This window comes from Ictidomys tridecemlineatus, chromosome 4 (assembly GCF_052094955.1).
Source record: "Ictidomys tridecemlineatus isolate mIctTri1 chromosome 4, mIctTri1.hap1, whole genome shotgun sequence".
NCBI lineage: Eukaryota > Metazoa > Chordata > Mammalia > Rodentia > Sciuridae > Ictidomys > Ictidomys tridecemlineatus.
In genome coordinates this window covers 28,902,901-28,918,583 of record NC_135480.1, presented here as the reverse complement: position 1 = coordinate 28,918,583, position 15,683 = coordinate 28,902,901, and the positions used below count along the sequence as shown (strand labels likewise).

Sequence of the window (15,683 nt, the reverse complement as noted above, 5' to 3'; positions counted from 1 at the left end):
CTGATTTCTGGCCACTTATAATTTTTCCAGCTAAAACGTTTTATTATTTCACTTCAACATTTCATGAAGCTTTGTGAAAACACCCATAGATAGACTCCCAGTTTTATAATAGATAAGAGCAAGATGTTACCAGTGTACGTGGGAATGGGAATCTTGATCTCACACTGTGCCTGGCTCATAGGGGTCTTAATACCCTTTTTTTTTTTTTTTTTTTTTTTTAGTGTAAGAAACTGGTTCAGAAAGACTGAGTAACTTGTCCAAGGACACACAGTCAGACATCAAGTATGATTCCAGAACCCTTGCTTTTTTTTTAGCCACTATGCTGATCTGTTCGTGCCATGTCCCCACTTGAACCTGACCATTTGTGACTTCATTGCTCATTGGATAGTGACTCAACTCTTTAACATGCCCAAATGTCCTGCCTGCCCCTCTGGTTTCACTCCTTATGCCCTTCTCTGTTCCCACTGCCATGACGCTCGTGAACAATATAACCAGTGAAGGAGTCTGAACTGTTCCTATGGGCAATAGGGAGCAATGGAGCTTTAGGTTGATTGAGTGGGAGCAAGACCAGACCTGAGGAGATCTGTTCTGAGGTGTCTGAAACAACTGGGGATAGAGGCACAGGTGCTTGGGTGCTGGAACTCAGGGAGACACAGGAGGGAAGGAGAGACATTATGCAGGTAGAGCCTACAAATTGTGGTGAATGATGATGTGGGAAGTCAAGGGGAGAGAGCAATGAGTCCAGACTTACAGCCAGATTTCTGGATTGTGACAAGATACAGGGCACACTGCTAGCTATTTTGAAGGAATGGCTATGAATGCCAAACAGAAGCAAAGAGTTCCTGTGTTTCCATTCCATGCATGCGGAAGGCCCTGGAAATTGCAGCACGACTTTCTTTCCTTGTCCCTTGCCTGCACTCCCTTGCACACTGGGTGTAGCAATGAGCTCCCCCATCCCCTCCCCCCAACTCAACTACAAACCCACACAGCATCAGTCCCGGATTAGACAATGAAATAGCACCTGAAATTAAGCTTTTAAACGTTAAGATCAATCAAGCCCAAAGAACTCAACTCGAAATGAAGAGGTGTTTAAAAGAAGTAGGCTGAGGCACACCGGGAAAAACAACTTAAATTATTAAAGCGGAGTTTTCACAGTGCGGGGGAAAATGTTCCAATAATGTCAGATTAAAAATGTAATCTATTTATCTTCCACCTGGGCTCTGAGAGTGCTCGGATCAGGGCCTCCTGCTCACCTGTCGGTTTAGGAACAGCTACTTGGGGAAGGGATGGGGCCAGATATGTGGGATCCACTGTGTTGTCTCTGTCACCTGCTGAATATCTCCTGTGATTTCTGGTTTGTTAATTATGGTATAAATGTCCCCCATAGATTTGATTCAGTGTTGTGCTCTTTTCTGAATCTAAGTGCTTCATTGTCTAGAAAAGATGGCTTTTTTTTTTTTTGTTCCCCATTCATTTTATCCTCCCCATCTCTTGGTGCATTTGTAATACAGAAATTAGGACTTTGAAATCACTTTCCTACCAGTGGACTTTGATGTCTAGAGTACCAGGTCGAGAAGGTTTGGAGAAGAATTAGACAGATGGAGTAACAGGGAGAAAAATCAAGTATTTCCAAATTCAGTGACTTTCAAAGGATTTACTTCAACTATGACACAAGGAAGGGCTCACTCACAAAATAGAATCTTATCTGTTTCAGCGCCTTTCATGGAAAAGTGCTGTGAGTGCCAAAGGTGAGCCACATACTGAAATGTCAGTTTTTTTTTTCTATCAGCTACATTAAAAAAGCAAAAAGAAACCAGGGATAGTAATTTAATATTTAGTCTTGCATCCTGACAGTATATTGTAACAAGTGATCTATGTAAATGCTATTGAGATCTTCCCCTTCTCCTTCTTCTTCTGTATTAATTCTGTGAAACCAGTTTGTATGTTATACTTAGGGTGTGTCCCCATTCAGAATAGTTACATTTCAAGCCAGAGGTAGCTCCTGGCTACAGTATCAGATGCAGCCGATCTGTGCGATTCAATGACAATCAACTTGATAGACCAAGAGGAGGGTTTTTTCTTTCAAATTGACAAAGAAAAAGAAATTAGTTATGGTAATATAAAACAAAAGAACTGGTCAAATGGTTTTCCTGATAAACTGTAGGTTAGATTCTTCATACGATTGCTCCTTGGTTTTTAAGACTAGTCAAGGCAGATAGAGGCACACCCTTTTAAAGGAATAGACAATTTCATTCAAGGAGCTATAAAACGGAGGCATTAAAATAAATAACAAACTGCACATTTTAAAAGATAAGGGGTAAAACTGTCATCATTTCAGGTGGTGCAAAATTTTCATTAATAACTGTCAGCAAATCTCGCTTCCGCAAAGCTTGTGACTACATTAAACATGAATTACAAGAACTCTGTTGGTTCCCAGCAATATTAGTCTGACAATTTAAAAAATATATAAATACATTTGGCAGTCATCTGGGATGACTTTAATTTCTAGCTAGGAGAACTCTGATGCTCAGCATTTTTGTGGGGGTGGAGATTGTAGCAACTAAGTGCATCCAGAAAACTTTCCCGAGAGTTGAATTGTATTGCACAGTAAACCAAGTTCTGTTTGTCCTCCTGAGCACCATTAGTGTTGTAGCCTAGTGAATGTATTATCTTTCAAGCTGCAGGTACCTTCTGTGTTCTGTGAAATGGGGATTGATAGGCTGTAGTGGGTGACATATGTGATATGGTACTGTGGGACTCTTTTGGAATTAAAAGGATTTGGCTTCAAATCTCAGTTATTCACTGGGTTCTTTAAGTCAGTCACTTACATACTCTGAGCATCAGTTTCCCCATCAATGTACAAGAGACAGTAGCATCTAGCTCAGAGATTGATGCGGAGATTAAACGTGTTCATAAATGCACAATGCCCGAAGCAGGTGCTTGATTCATCCCCATTTCCCACGCTGCCTTCCTCAGGCTGACCGGTAAAGGATTCAGAGAGGTTAGGTGTCCACAGATTCACTGTTTGCTGTAAGCCTTTGGATTACCTGTTGTATACCTATGTATACCTGTTGCTATGTAACAAATTATTAAAGACTTAGTGGCTTTAAATAATGGACATATACAATCTTACATTTTTTTCTGGGGTCAGGAAAATGGACACAGCTAAGCTGAAGCATTTGCCTAAGGTCTCTCTGGAGGTTTAGTCACACCGCCTCCAGGACTGTGGTCTCAGTGGTAGGCCTGGCTGGGGAAGAGCTGTACCAAGCTCACATAATGGTTGTGGGCAGGTTCAGTTCTTTGTGGGCTGTGGGATTGAGGCCTTTACAGTTCCTTGCCACATGACCGTTTCCATAGGGCAATTCACAATGTGGGAGCTGCCAACGGTGTGTGTGTGTGTGTGTGTGTGTGTGTCTTGTGTATGAGCGTTCATGCGGGCAAGGGTAGAAGCCCATGTCTTCTGGTAAGCTAACCTTGGAAGTGATATCGCGTCACCTTTGCCATACTCTAGTTGCTAGAACTGAGTCCCTGAGTTGAGTAACACCCAAGAGGAGAGCATTGCTCAATGGGGAGGTAATTGGAGACTGGGGCCATAGGGGGCCATCTTGGAGGCTGTTGGCTTCTTCTGCTGTGTTGACTTGCATGCTTCCTGTTATCAGTCTCACAGCTAGGTCCTGAGTCTGTTATACAAATATGGGAACTCTGCTCAGTGGCAGACATGGTCCCCATCAAGTCATATGCCATTATGACATTATACAACATCATTATTGGTTTATTTGATATTTGTCCACCTTCCTAATTAGACTCTGAGCCTCATGAGGACAGGGAATTGGTTTTGTTCAAGCCAATCCAGAGCCTACAACAGTGTTCGCCACAGAGTCCTTCTGAATAAGTGTTCATCAAATACATAAAAAAAATGAGAGTCTTTTTGCTTCACCTAGAGTTCTGTTTAGATGTGGTGTCCCCCAAAAGCTCATGTGTGAGACAATGCAAGCAGGTTTGGAGGAGAAATGATTGTGAGCGATAGCCTTAATCTAATCAGTGAATGAATCCCTGGTGGGATTAACTGAGTGGTAACTGGAGGCAGGTGGAGTGTGGCTGGAGGAAGTGGTTCATTGGAGTCCTGGCTATGTGGAATATATTTCGTTCCCGAGAGTAGAGTCTCTCTCTGCTTCCTGATCGCCTTGTGAGCTACTTCCCACGCCTTGAGGCCTGAGAAATGGAGTCTGCTGTCTATGGATCGAGACCTCTGAAACTGTGAGTCCTTAAATAAATTTTTCCTCCTGTACAGTTGTGCCGGTCGGGTCTTTAAGTCACAGCAGCGGAAAAAGCTGGCTAAAACATCTAGGATGTGGGTACAGTCATTATGGCCCTCTCACAGGACAGTGAGATGCTGAGATAAAGTGCCTTTCTCGGCCTCAGGCAGCTAGTAAGTGGCCCAACTCAGGAGTCCAGGTGTTTGAGCCACCTCAGAGCTCACATTCTCTTCATCCCTTGACTCTGTGGTTTCCTGGTGAGATGTGGGGGATAGGAAGAGGAGGGAGGGAGTCCTCATTTTGCTGTCTCTCTGCCTGCTCTTCATGAAGCAAATGAAGTACTGGTACTCGTTTTTAATAACCTTTTTGTCAATTTTTTTTTTAATGGATCCTTTTAGTGTCCCCACGCCTTTTGCTCTTTTGATAGTGCCGATATGTTTCTACTCTTTTCTTCTTCAGGTTTAAAATGCTTTTGTTTGAACGTTTGAAAGGTCTGGGTTTTAGGTGCTTAGGAACAGAGGAAATGACAGTAACAAAACTAGCATCTACGGAGGGCTTACTATGCATTGGGGGAAAGTCTCAGCGTTTCCCATTTGTTTACTAATTGAAAAGGTTCTATGAATCTTTAAGTCGACCCTATGGATGACCTTGAAGGGAGATTTACTAGTTAGCTTCTGCCGAATGGAGAATTATCCCCAAAATTAGTGACCTAAAACAACACTAAACATTTATTATCTGTCAGTTCCTGTGGGTCAGGGGGTTCCATCACAGGTACATGTTGGCTGAGGGTTGTCTTCTGAAGGCTGGGCTGGCCTGGAGGATCTACTGCCCAGATGGTTCGCTCTGATGGCCGGTGAGCTGCCATGAACATCAGTTCCTTCTCACGAGACCTGTGCACGGGGCTGCTTGAGCATCCCCATAGCATGGTGGCTGGTTTCTTTCAGATCAAGTGATCAAAGACAGCAAGGAAGAAACCACCATGTCCTTTGTGACCCAGCCATAGAAGTTACCCACTGTTCTTTCCACAGGATCCACTGGTCGTATAGGACAGTTGCATTCAGCACAGGAAGGTCTTTGAGAGCCATCCTGGAGGCTGCCTATCACAGTGGGTTTCTGGCAGGGTGAGTCGTACCACAATAACAGCTAATTTCTCTTGAGCAATTCCTGTGCATAAGGCACTGTGCCAAAGAGGTTACATACCCTATCTCTTTTTATTCTGACAGCACCCCTAAGGGCCAGTGTTCTTATTATCCTCATTTTACAGAAAGGCTAGTGTGACTGGGGCTGTTCTGAGGAATAAATGAGAAAATGTAGGGAGCCACAGAGCATTATATCGAAGACCACAGAGAGAGAGAGAAAATTCTTCTTTCCCTTCTTTGGTGACAGAGAGCCATTAGCAGCTCACAGTCAAGGTCCCTGTGTCTGCCTTTTGGTAAATAAGAGACATGAAGTATTCTGCTTTTTTTTTTTTTTTAATTAAACCAACCTTAAAAAAAGGTGACTATTAGCTCAAAGAACCTGAACACAATTAGCACTGGAACCTATGACACTCCCTGGATACTGAGTGTGTTGTGCTTCTGATGGACTTGTAAAGAGCCAGGGAAGAGGAGAGAGGAGAGTGGTAAGGCACAGGTTGATATGGCACATTTGAAATGCTTGGTACCACAGGTGTCTGAGATTCAGAATTTTTTAGATTTTGGAATATTTGCACGTACATAATGAGATACGTAGGGGGATATGACCCAAGTTTAAACACAAAATTCATGGGCTGGGGATGTGGCTCAAGCGGTAGCGCGCTCGCCTGGTATGCGTGCGGCCCGGGTTCGATCCTCAGCACCACATACAAAGAAAGATGTTGTGTCTGCCGAGAACTAAAAAATAAATATTAAAAAAACCCCACAAAATTCACTTGCTTCATATATACTTTATACACAGAGCCCACAGGTGGTTTTATACAATATTTTTAAATAATTTGTGGAATTTTCCACTGGTGGTATCATGTCAACACTCAAAGAGTTTTGGTGTGGGGCTGGGGGTATAGCTTACTTGGTAGAGTGCTTGCCTTACATGTACAAGGCCCTGGGTTCAATCCCCAGCACCACACGCACCAAAAAAATTGTTTGGCTTTTGGAGCATTTCAGATTTTAACTTTCAGGTTAGGGATACTTACCCTGTAAAAAAGATGGTTTCAAATAATAGTTTACTGTATATGTGTTTTTAAAGAGCCAGAAGAAAGAATTTTGAATGTTTTCACCATAAAGAAATGATCGTTGTTTAGGAGATAGATATGTTTGCCCTGATTTACACACTACACAATGGAGGATCACGAATTCAAAGCCAGCCTCAGCAAAATCGAGGCACTAAGTAACTCACTGAAACCCTGTCTCTAAATAAAATACAAAATAGGGCTGGGGATGTGGCTCAGTGGTCGAGTGCCCCTGAGTTCAATCCCTGGCACCCCCTTACTGACCCCCCCCCAATAATAATAGTTATACTTCCTGCCAGGTAAATATATGGTGAGGAGGTTTGGAATGATTTAGTATAAAAACAGCAATTGAACTTAAAGAGGGATTTATCTGTGTCTAAATTATTTCAAAGACACTAGTATATTTAAAAGAAGTGTGGTGTAGTGTGTGTGTGTGTGTGTGTGTGTGTGTGTGTGTGTCCATGCACCCATGTACATGTGTGAGAGAGGAGAGAGAGAAAGGCAGAGAGGGAGGAAGACAAAGGAGACATGGTGGAGGCCTGTGGAGACAGGCACACTAAATTGTTCCCAGAGTTCTTGTGCTCAGAGGAACCTAAGGAAGCAAGAACAGCTCTGGATCAACTCCACTGACTTTCCATATTCCTAATGTTAGCAGGCAAATGAGCAGCAATAGGAGAAATTACTTGCATCCTTGGGTACTGTTATCAAAGTTGAGGGGGCCTCCTCTCAATATCCTTTCTGGCAAGATGCAAATGCCCACATATGCTCAAAATTTTGCATAAAATTCCCGGAAACCCACAGAATGGTCTCCTTAGTGTTCACCAGTCCCAGGATAAAACTTCCAAATGTTAAACTTTTGGAAAATTTATTTATGTCTTTCATACTTGACAAACTACTTTGTGAAATAAAACTTGCTGAATTTTCCTACATCACATCACATTTTCTTGTAACCTTGAGGCATCATTGATATTTTTAAATTTTGGCCTGATCTACATTAGCCTTCACATTTCCACACTACAACAGGCAATTAAAAAATAAAGTCATCGAATCTCAGCATCCTTGAAGCTGTCTCTAGTGCAATGGATGCAGGAATCTTTTATAAGTTCCACATAAGTGATCAGTAAGCCTCAGCACCCACACCTTCTTGACTCCTCCAGACAGGGACAATTTATACACAGTAAATTTCACCCTTTTTAGGGGTGGAGTTTAGGGATGCAGTTATATAAGTTTTCACAAATATGTAGACACAGAAGAGTCCCACTGTCCCTTTGTACTCGCCCCTCCCCCCACCTCACTGGTAACTACTGTTCTGATTTTGGCCCTCCAAATTTTGTGTTTCTTTTAGCCCCTACATATGTCTTATACATAAAATATAAGATGCAACTCTTTGTGGCTGAATTCTTCTTAGCATCTTTTGCAATTCAACCACATTGCTGCATTAAATGATATATTGCAATTTATGAGTCCACTTGCTTTTGGATTAATGGACATTTGGGTTGTTTTTTAGTTCTTGGCAATTACAATATTTGCACTAGTTTTTTTTCCCTTTGTTCTTTTCCTTCTTTTCTTTTTCCTTTCTTTCTTTCTTTCTTTTTTTTTTTTAGGGTGGGAGGAGACTGGAGCACAAAAGTGTTGTCCTGTTTATTCTTGTCATCTAAATCCTTTGGGACTTTTCACCAGGGCAATTTGAAAGCTCCAATTGCTTGGAGCAGCTGATCTTTTTGCATCTGTGTTGTTTGCCTTTATATTTACCTTCCTTTTCTGCAAATTCGGGCCCAAACATTCCCCTGGTCAAGATGGACACCAGGCTGGTGAAATAACCCACGTGGCCACATTGTGTACACAGGGTCTTAGCTTCTCACTCCACCTGTGGCTCCAGCACCATATGCCTCGGAATCACTTGGGAGCTTATCACTCGGGAGCTTATTAGAAATGCAAAATCTCAGACCCTACACCAGACCTGCTGAATCAGAGTCAGCGTTTCGACTAAGTCCCCGAGTGTGTGTCTGATACATCTCAAAGTTTGAAAAGCACTGGTTGTATTCCACACTACTAAAAATAAACTACCTATTTTCTCAGAAGCACTGGCTCTTTGTTCCAACTTTTCCTTTTCCTCCCGGGAGTGCACTTCTTTTGTAGTTGAGTAAAGAACTCAAGTTGAGGGTCTGGGGAGATGGCGAGCGCCGCATCCTCGGAAGATGTAGGGGAAAAAAGAGGAGGCAAGGGGGAGAAACCCGAGCAGAGCGCAGAGCCAGGCCAGTGAGGAGGTCCCCGCGATGAGACGGCGGAGGCAGCGAGCAGGAAAGGTCGGACCCTACGGGGCCCCTTCCGCGGCCCCTTGGAGAGGGGACACCGGGCGGGACGCGACGCGCAGCCCGGCGCTGGCAAAACTTCTGGGAGCCTGGCCGCAGGGGCGGGGGGCGGGCCGGCAGAGGGCGGGGCCGGCGCGAGGGGCGGGGTCAGCGCCGAGGCCGCGGGGGCAGCGACGGCGCCGGGCAGCGGGAGCGGCGGCCACGCCATGTGGCTGCTGGGGCCGCTGTGCCTGCTGCTGAGCAGCGCCGCGGGTGAGTGGGGGGCGCGCGGCGAAGTTGCCGCGGGGCGCGGGCCGGTGGCCGGGCGCGATCGCGTCGCCTCCCCGCGCGCGGGCCGTGGCTGCGGGCGTGGGTGTGCGCGGAGGGCGGACCCCGGCGCCGAGCTGGCCGGGACCCCGCCGAGGGGGTGCGCGCGGTGCTATTGTGTGGGCGAGCGCGCCGGGTGGCGTGTGTCGCTGTACGCGGGCGGGGCTTTGTGTGCAGCCCCGTGCGGGGAGCCCGGCGGCTGCCCGGATTGGGCGTAGCTCGAGTGTGTCTGGGAGTGTGTTGTGTGTGTTGGGGAGCGGAGGAGGGGAGGGGAAGGGAGAGCTCTGCCCTGATCGCGTCTTCCCAGACGCCCGGGCACTCGGTGCCGCACTGCCCTCCCCAGGGCCTCTCCGGGAGTCTCCGGCGTGGACCGGTGCCTCAGTCTCCCCACTTGCACCGCGCGCGGGCCATCGCCGCTGCCTCCCTCTCCTCCCTGGGACCGGGTTTGGTTTGGGCAGAGTGAGATGAAGCAGGGCCGGACCTGGGAATTATTAGTTCTCTCCACTCACCCTGGGAACCCGACCTTGATTTAAGTCGTTTGTCCCCAGGGCTCTGGCCTGTGTATCCTGAGGGCCGGGAGAGCAGCGAGCCTCCTTTCCTCCCAGATAGCGTGCTGTTCCCAGGAACTTTTCTGCTGATGTGGGCACGCTCCGAATTCCAGCTTGGAGCCCTTCCTCCTCAGCCCCTGCCCGCCTGCCTCAGCTGTCAGCGGCCCCTCCTCGGGGCCCCGCCCGCTTTTGGCCCCCCCCCATGTTTATTTCTGGGCAGCTGATGCCCAGAAAGTGGGTGACAGGGCCCAGGAGTTTTCTTAAGCAGAAAGCTGCTCCTCCAGCATTTGTACCATCCTCATCTCTAATTTGTGTGATTTTTTTTTTTACCAAATGCTTCTAGCAACTTGTCTGTTGAGATGTGTCTGGTGATGTGCTGGTTGGGGGAAGACACTCTATTCTGAGCTGTCCCTTGGAGACGTAAGTGCTTTGAAGGGAAGTCTGCGCCTTTCCTAGCAGTCCTGGGCTCTGACCATCATCAGAATCTGCTGGGCAGCCCTCGAACCCCCGCCCCACACCTATGACATCATCCCCACTCCTCTGAGACTCCATTTAGACATCTGCGGGTTTATTCCACTTCCAGTGAGGGGCTGGACCTGCTGTGGCTGCTGTGGGTTAAAACCAGATTTGGGTCAAGATGCCCTGCTTTCCCTGAGCTATTGGCCACTCTGAGGAAAGAGTTCTGAGGGGTGTTGGGCATCTGCCAGCAGGTGTGAATTATTTGGAGGCCATTAGATCAGACCCATTTCCAGGGCATCTCAGATATGAAGACAGGCCTGGATTCATATACTTGATTCTCACCGCTGTGGCGTATCCCTTGATAATACCAAAGGACAGTCTGGACTCTCCTGTGTGTATAGCTTGTGGGTCAGTGGACACTGTTATTTGTTGCCTCTCCAGTTGGTACTGGGTTGCTTGAGTTGAATCTATGTCTCTAGAAAACATTGGGAAGGTAATTGTGTCCCTCCCTGGCAGCAATGATTATGTAGTATGTGTGTACATATAGCACAGAGCTAAAATAAATAAAATAGTTGTAGTGGGAGGGTACTAGGGGGAGGGAAGGAACAGCCCAACTGTCCCCTGGTGGAGGTGGTCCATTATCTGTGGGCTCTGCATTACCTGTGTGGTTGCTGTTTTACAGGAAACGTCTAGGTGGGTTGGAGTGTGCATTTTTTCATTTTACATTAAGCATCATCTTTTAAACATGAGTTCCGTTTTGACCCACATGTTGCCAGAAGCAGGGCTGGTTATTTTTCCCAATGTTGGGGTTCATAGCCAGACCAGACACCCTAACCTATCCCATACATACCCTATACTTCAGTGCTCTTCTGAGAATTTGATAAAACAAGAGAGATTGTAAAAGCCAGGCTTTGGATTTTTGCCTCCTTTTGAGAGTCTGTAAAAAGAAAGTTGAGGTCAAAGTTGAGCCCCTCCGTCTGAGCCCTGGGTCTTTGTGAGGCTGGAAGGCCACATGCATTCCAGGAGCAATTTAGAACCCTTTGTTGTTCAGGAACCTTCTCAGACGCTTTCATCGTCTGTGTGTGTGTGTGTATGTGTGTGTGTGTGTGTGTGTGTTTGTTTCTTCCTTTGTTTTAATTGTTTGTGTTAGGGAAATGAAACATTGATTTCGGTTATTATATTTTAATGTATCCTGCTAGAGAGCTCAGCCCCAGTCACAGTGTCTGATGTCCAGTTTTCCTGCATGTGTGTGGACTTGGTGGGTTTAAGTGTGTGCCTCGAGCCCTTTCTCGTGGTGGCCATGCCAGATGGATGGGCGGCCTCCTCCTGGGTGACCTTTGCCGAGTCTCCCTGACATTCCCCTTCTGTCAGTGAAAAGGCTCCCTTTCCCCCCGTGTGTGCTCCTGGGAGAGTTTGACCTTTTCTCCTGGAAGGAGCTGCTTCATGGCATGAGGGGTCATTTTGATTTATTTTTTAACTAGCTAAGTAGTTACAAGGCCCAGCACAGCCCAACCCGGGTAGACCGTGCACCCAGAGTACAAATAAACACACCTTGCTGCTTTTCATCTTCAAAGAGGTGTGACGGGGCCTTCCTAGTGGGGTGTGAGGTGTTTTTTCCTGATAGCCCACTGGGCCATTTGCTGTGCCATGGGTTGGGGGAGGGACAGGGATGTGAGTAGGAGAGGGTGGGGTGGTAAAATTCTGGGTCTGGAACAGGATAAGTTGACAGTGGGCTTGTATTGTCACCTTCCCAAAACATCTTAAGAGACTTTGAGGCATCAGGAATATTTATAGTGAAATGATTTCACTGGAAAGTCCTGACCTTTATCACTTTGCCTGTTTGTGTGGGCAAGGGAGAAAAGGGAACCCAGTATTTTTGGTGCATCTCCTGTGTGTGAGAGGCTCTGCTTGCCACCATAAACACACTGTCTTGTTGAGTTTTTGCACTGAGGTCACGTAGCAGGACTATCTAGGTTTGATGGTTCTGGAGCAATCAATAACTCCCAGAGCACCATGGGAAGGTGAGTGCTAAGTTAGATTTCAACTCCTCCGGCTTCTCTGGGCCCCACCTGGGCTTTTCCCACCATTCCCAAGATTCCAGTATTGGTGCTGCTGGCCTGGTCTTCCAGAGGTCTTTATGAATTAACATGGTCCTCACCGTCCTCCCAAATCTGGTCATTTTGAGGTTGCTGCTCTGAACACATTCAACTGAGGCCTAAGCTTTCTCCAGAGGACATGTTACCATGCATGGCAAGTACATAAAATAAATCTCAGTCCTTGAGTCATGTTGGAACTTGGTCAGAATAACTGAGGGCTCTCTTCTGTGTCCCTGGTTGGAAAGCCTGGAGGAAAGACACTGCACGCCAGGTCCCCTTGCTGGACCACAGTGGTGCTTACATAGGGGGTTTCATTTTTATTCATCAAACTCTCTATTGGTATTTCTCCGTTTGTTATATGTTTATTACATTTTATACATAAATATCAAAGATAACTATATGCCATGGAAGCATCTTAGAGCAACGGAACTGTTTTTAGCTATGGGAAAGCTCCAGGGACAAATGTATTTTTGGTTTTCATCAAGTTTCTCTCTCTCTCTCTCTCTGTGAACTATGTTGGAGCTGTCTGAGCCATTCTAACTGTAGTTCAATTTATTTATTTATTTAGTTTTATTTTTGGTCAGTGCCTTTACCTGACACCCAGGGAGATTATTTTTTAAGAAATGGTGGCTCCTGCGTGTGTGTGCACGCTCCTTTCTTCCATTGGATTCAAACGAATCTACTCACTTGGGTACTGGGGAGTATCCTTAAATGAGCGTGTTTAGGAAATCAGCCAGATATTGAAGATGGTGCTTGATGCTTGATGTGGAATTTGCTTACCAGAAGTGGACTCCCGGGGTAAGGTAGCTGCTCAGTCAGAGGGACAGCAAATTTTCTTTTGAGGTAGGATTGTTGGATTTGTTTCGATGGTGGCAGGAGCTGGGAGGTGGGTTTGTCTAGTGTGGGGTTTATTCAGCTTTGGAACTGCTGACATTTAGGACTACAGAGTTCCTGCTGTGGGGCCAGCCTGGGCATTGTAGGATTTCCTTCAGCATCACTGGTTCTAGATGCCAATAGCAGTCCCTCTTCCCTGCAGTTTTGACCACCAAGATTGTCCCCAGACATTGCCATCTCACCTCTGGTTGAGAATCCCTCATATGGTGGGGGCAAGCCTCCTTGCTCTTCTTTGCTGCCTTCCTTAAAACTGCCTTCCAGGTGCAGTGGGTCATCAGAGCGCTCTACTCCCAAGCGGTCATGGGGCTCTGCTTTGTTTCTGCAGCCACACAAGTTCAGGGTGAAAACACATTCTTAACTAGAAATGCCCTCAGCACCCACCCTCCGCTCTCCCTTGTACTGTAGTGAAGCTTCTGGAATTTTTGCCTGCAGTTTGGTTCCCTTGAGAGAGACATGTGCTGGGAAAGAGGTAACAGGCAGATGGCCACTGCCATCCCAAGCCACCTGGCTCCCGGAATGTTAAACTTGGGAAGTTCTCGGGGCCTGGGGCCAGAGAAGAACAAGCTACCTCCGAGTTTGCCTTGGGAGTTGGAGTGTTGAAATCTTTCCCCGGGAAGTTCCCCTTCCTCCTCGGGTCCACAGAGCAGTGATTGTTCTTTCCCTCCGCATTCCTCCTCCAGGCCATCAGAAGGCTGTAGGAGGCCGGGGGTTCTGCAGGTGGTGGGGAAAGTCGTCCCCACCAGCGACAAGCTGGGTTTTCAGAGTTCTCCTCTTCCAGTCTCTAAAGTCTTTTTGAAGTGTTGTTTTGTAACTCTTGGGTTCCTGGAAGGCACAGGGCCCCCAGGTGTCACTGCCTTTGTTCTCTCCCAGTCTTCCTTGAGTGTTTTCCCCTTCCTTTTCTCTTCTCTGCCGCCTTCATCTTTGGGCATGAATTTGCAGGACCCAGAGGGAGACACTGGGCTTCATGGGAAGAGGGGAACATGGTCTCAGTTCAGGTGCCTCTTTCCAAAAGCCTACTCTGAAAAGGAGCTCTGGCTTCCCAAACATGTGGTTATCATTATCCTTTTTGTCTTTGAGTAACTAGAAAGTTCTTTTTTGGGGGGGGGCAGTTACTGGTTGATTGATCTCGGGGGTACTGGACCACTGAACCACATTCCCAGCCTGGCTTTGACTTATCTTTAGAGGCAGGGTCTCACTGAGTTGCTGAGTGCTTTGTTGTTGCAGGCTGGCTTTGAACTCCTGCCTCAGCCTCCGGAGCCGCTGGGATTACAGGCATGTGCCACCAGGCCTGGCTGAAAATTCTTCTTAAACCCTCTTGCTTCTGGTGTGATACCCGCTCTGCCCCACCCAGGCCCTGTGTTGTGCTCTAGAAGTGCAAACCTGTGCAGAACCTGATCTTTGCCCTGGAAGGACCCAGTGATCCACTGATGGGTGTGAGATTGTTTGCTGGCTTTTATGGTTCTCTGGGGATTGTAGAGGTGCTCCCCACCCCCTCCACCCGTGAACCTTGAGGGAATTTCTAAATGTGAGAATCTTGGGGACCTTGGTGGGCACAGAGCTACGCAGATGTCACAATTCCCGGCACCTATGGCCCCCCGGTGTTTGCAGGTTTTCAGTCCATACATCATTTTTTGAACAGGTTCCAGAGCTGATAACACAGGTCCGAGTTTGCTGCTTTAACTTTCCAGATAAAATGTCCAGGTATGTGTGTTGGCGTTCTGAAAGTCTTCTGACTTGAGACTTCTGAGATTTGAGTAATTTCTTCTGTGGCATGTGGACCACAGCCTTCTTTAACTTATGGTCAGACATGTTATGTATGTATGTATGTATACAGTCATCACCCATCATCTTTGAGAATTGGTTCCAGGATCTGCCTTGGATACCCAAATCCACTGATGCTCACGATCCCTTGTGTCAAGTGTTAACGGTATCTGAATAGAATCTAGGTGGGTATCCCGTATACTTTAAATCATCTCTACATGACTCTATGATATCTAACACAGTGTAAATGCCATGTATAAACACTATGTTGTTTCGGGAAAAATGACAAGAAAAGTCTGTATATGTACAGTACAGGTGAAATTTTTTCCCCAATAATTTTGATCGGTGGTTGGTTGAATCCACAGGTGTGGACCCTGCAGGTAGATACAGAAGGATGACCTAGTTTTACACACACACACACACACACACACACACACACACACACACACACAAGCTCTTACCTCTCTTAGTGCAGATCCCACTAGATTGTGCACTTCTTGGGGCCTGGGATCCTGTGTTCAATGTATGTGTCACATTTCTCGCTTCTCAGTGAAGGTTTGCTCTGTTTGGCAGAGTGCCAAGCACTGTACAGGTATTATTTTGTTGTAATCTTCTCAAATTAAAAACACCACCAAAATAGTACACTGAGTACCTGCTCATTATACAGAATTGAAACAAAACAGAAGAAAGGATGATAAAATATTACAAATCTTCCTTTCTCTTCCTTTTACACTTCTCTTTCATCCATCCATCCATCCATCCATCCATCTATCTATCTATCTATCTATCTTACTATCTCACTTCAGCCTTCAGATGGATGGATGTGTAAATACACATGCACATTG

General features: G+C 46.4%; 1 protein-coding gene across 1 annotated transcript in view; it reads left to right on the top strand.

Annotated features, from left to right (window-relative positions):
• Ldlrad3 (low density lipoprotein receptor class A domain containing 3) overlaps positions 1–15,683 on the top strand; it is a 253,725-nt gene that overhangs the window by 34,490 nt on the left and 203,552 nt on the right. The gene's annotated exons all lie outside the window — the stretch shown is intronic.